Genomic DNA, 4,287 nt, shown 5'->3' on the forward strand with positions numbered 1-4,287 from the left:
CTTCCAGTACTGGGGGAGATCGTCAGAAGAGAGTCAGTAAGTCAGTACTAACTGGTGAGTATCAACCTGATTTCTCTGTGTCCTGTGACCAATGTGTATGGTGTCTTCAGCAACTTCCCATCAATATATAGTGACCATCAAGTATAATAGCAATGTCCCATATTGTTTTGGAGGTCTCCAGGACACCCTTGACCAACAACTCGAAGAGAGGTATCCTGACTGTGCTTTTGTTTGGCAACCTATGACTTCTGGAATGAGCATAATTGCCTGTGTAGAGTAACTACAGTCAAACTCTTTTATATGACTACACAATATGCATATTAAAGATGCTTATAAAACAGTAGGTTTCTATATGGCTTTTTCAAATATTCTTAAAGTCAGCGACCCCTCCCTCAACCCAGTCCTCTGTTTTGCCCTCTCCTTCCTGTACCAACTTAAATCCCACTCCCTATTATCACCCTTTTCACTTTCATGTATAACCTCCTGGGAATTTTTAATTTTTTTTTCTTTTTGTACTTCTAGGTCACAGTGTCTATGTCTAGACTATGTCCAGGATAAGAAAGACCAGAAAGCCTGCTTTACACCAGTGAACAAGGATAACCTGGTGGATCTCAGGCACACAAGAGCAGAGCAGTGGGTGAGAATAAACTCTGGATGCTTACATGTGGCCTAGAAGCATCCTCGCAGCCCTCCCCTGCTCCCAGCCCATAGAAGAGGGAATAAAATGGCACCTTTGTCCCCGGAGAGGAGAGGACAGGATGCATCCCCAGTTTCTATTTAGTGCTCGACTGTCTTGGAAAAAGTAAGGTACTTAGAAGATGAAAAGCTGTCCTTTCATTTTTGAGGGTAATCGTCTAAATCCCCCATATTTAGAAGCCTGCTTATTATTCCACAACTAAGTTAATTTTAAAGTCTTTACTCCACAGCGCACCTAATACAAAGCAGATGTGAGAACCACCTCAGAACCAGGAGAAGCCCTCTCCTAGCCCGCCTCCCAACCTCTGTCAGTTGCAACCCAGCCAAATCTAAACCAGCAACCATGTATGTTTCCAATCAGCACTCCAGCTTTTTCCCCACGGAAGTACTCCTTGGCATGCACAAGGGAAGGAAATGTTTCGTTCAAAAAGCTGTGGCAGGACAGGGAGCAGCTTATTCTCACGATACTTAACATGCTAACCAGCCAGCGCAGTGAGAAAATCAGGGCAGGCGAAGCAGCCAGAGACAGTCAAGAGAGGCTGCGAGCCAGCAGAAACAATGGGAAGAGAGATGAGGGTCAGGGGGTGTTAGGGGGACCACAGGAACTTTTCTTACTGAAAGCCAAGCCTATTGTAACTTCATCGGGGACGTCACTGTATGTTGAGAATGCTCTCTGTCTCTCCTACCTCACCTTCCCCTGGTCATGAACTACACAAGTGGAGTCCTAGAGTCCACATTGAGGGTGGGGGCTAGCCTGTGAGGCCTGAGAGCACGGAACGAGCACAGCTTAAAACCAAAACTACCCCTCATGGGTTGTAGGAACGCCGCCACCTCTGCAGCAAGAAAATTTCGACGTACCATGAAAAATCTTAAAAAGCCACGGTTGCCCAAAAACCGTTGAGAGACAAATAAAAAATATAAGAAGTGGCGATTCTTCCAGAGTTGCTCACACACTTTCTGGATCCTCCCATGAGTGCTTCTCACCCATTCATAGGAAAGGCAGGGACTCCATTGTTTAAAACTGAGCTGCGTGAGGCCTCTGGTCACATTTGGAAGCCGTAGGTTCCATGGCCGGGTGACATTGTCGTTGGCGTTAGTTTGAGGTTTTACGTGTACATGCTGAGAAAGACTTCTTGTGAGAATGTCGGGGCACTTTCATTGTCTCGCCACTTCTTTATCAAAAATAATTAGCAATGAGCCAGTCCTCCATGTAAGCCTTCTTGCTGGAAAAGTCACCAGTTTGGATGTGTATGCCGGGCTCTTTCTGACAGCAGTTTGCAAAGCAAAGCAACAGTAACCATGGCAACCAGCAAAACACGGAAAGGCTGGCGGTTAATTCAATAAAGCTCTTGAACATACAAACAGCTGATAATGTCTAATTGACTGAACAGAGAGTGAGTAGCTGACAGTTCTGGGAATTACACTAGATATTTATTTTGATCTATTTAATTTAAAATTGGAACAATATTTTATTTTATTATACAGTAAGTTTATATGAATTTTAATGGTTGGTTTCACTACATGCTTGTTTTTAGATGGCAATTCAAAAACATTTATCACACGTATATTATGAAGTATTTTGCATTTTCACAAAGCACAGCAGAAAAGACTTTAACTTGCAATAAACACAGAAAGTCAATAGACCATCACGCCATGTTTGCAAGAGCCTTTCCAGGAATAAGCAACCTGTGATGAACCCTTGTCTCTCACCTTCTGGATCTGTGAGCTTAGGTAAATGATTTGCTAAGCCTCACTGAGACCATCTATTGAATAAAATCCATTAGCTAAGCCCTTCAGGTTATTGTGAGCGTTAATAAAAACAGAAAAAGCAGAGCAGTTAATAGGATGCTCGGTCCATAGTCAATTCTCGGTCATCGTTAACTCATGCTCTTCTACAACATGGCATCAGATAGTTAATCTGCCCACTTTCCCTAAAGGGGATCACAATAGCCAGCTCTGGAGCCACACTGCCCATCAGAAACTGATTATCATCGAGACTGTTGAAGGGCACATGGCTCTTTTTGTTTATCAAAGCCAAAGTACAGAATCAAAGGTGTCCACACAGAAGGGCTCCAGCTAGGGATGTTAATGAATCCAAGTTAGAACACTGTTCATTTTAATTTTGTGTAAAGAGAGGACTCATGATAGACTGACAGAATGTTAGCCCAGCAATAAATCTTAGACTAGTCAAAGCCCCACACTTAGCCCACATATACTACCCGTTCTGGTGGAGGATCCACCTCAACTCCCCTCCCCCACCTCTATCCCCAAACCCACCCCGCCAAACACAGCTCCTCCCTCAGAGAGGCTCAAGACCACTCCCACAGGGTACATAAGCTGCATCCCGGAAAACAGACATGTGGTTCTTCCCATCTCTCATCCTGGTCTCCTCTTTGAGAGGCCTGGGAATCACCCAGAACGCTTTACCCATTAAACCCAGGCTTTTCCAATTAGGTCTGATTCAGTTTAATTTGAATTGCTGTGTCAGCGGGGAAGCCTTTGAGGTGCAAAGATTTATCACTACCCAATTCTCTATTACTTTATTCAAAGGTTAAAATAAATCGATAATACCCCAACACACACACACACACACACACACACACACACACACACACTTATCTTGCCATTCGCACAAATGTGGGAAAACGTAGACCTAAATCTGGGAAGTCCTACTGTGTGTGGTTTTTCTAACAGAAGATTCTCACATGCAAATTTACTCACTAACACTTCTAGGTATGAGCCATAGACAGCAAGCAAACCCTACAACTGACTTGTCAAAGAATCAGTACTCATTGGCTATTGTGCTGCCGAGGACCCCCTAATCAGAGAAGCAGTAATTGCTATAAAGCAGAGTTTAGATCCCAATGCGGTGGGCAAGCCACCTTCCTAAGTATACCCATTAGGCAGTAGAGTCTGAAGTATAGAATTCACAGGGATTCTCATTTCCTCTGCCCACATTATAGCAAAGATTCCTTTGAGCAAATGAAATGTATATCTTCATTCACATCCTGTCCAGAACCTTGCAGGGGTCTCTTCTCTTGGCATCTCAAGGTTTAAACTTACTGGCCAGAAGAATGTATTAAAAGAGATACTCCTGAAAATGATGGAAATCACCATAGTCACAGCAACTTAATACAACAATCCACATACAGTGAAACCTTTCAATGCAACGTTCAAATTTCAACAAGTAGATTTGTCCAGACAGGAGACTGTAATGCAAAGATCTTCTCCTGTTGTGGCTGCTGTCTCCACAGCAATCAGCTACCATGGTCTTCTAAGCCCTTTGGGGCAGCCATAGTGTTATTTGATCTCTCTATATTTGAAGATTTTACCTTAAGTTTGCCTTCTGAAGAGAATATAGTCTATTCTCTTAGACCTTCAGCTTCAATATGATTAATTACAGAGTCTATCTCTGGGTCCCTTATCCCCTGCCTTCATCCAATGCCTCTGCAAGAACAGCAGGCCATGTTCTCCTGCAGGGGGGCATGTTCTCCACTCCTTGCAATTGTCGTCTCCCAGAATAGACGCAGAATCCCAGCCTCCTTTTCAATGATTGGAACTGACATTTCTTCCAGCGAGAACCTTGGAGAT

This window comes from Peromyscus maniculatus, chromosome 15, assembly GCF_049852395.1.
Source record: "Peromyscus maniculatus bairdii isolate BWxNUB_F1_BW_parent chromosome 15, HU_Pman_BW_mat_3.1, whole genome shotgun sequence".
NCBI classification, from domain to species: domain Eukaryota; kingdom Metazoa; phylum Chordata; class Mammalia; order Rodentia; family Cricetidae; genus Peromyscus; species Peromyscus maniculatus.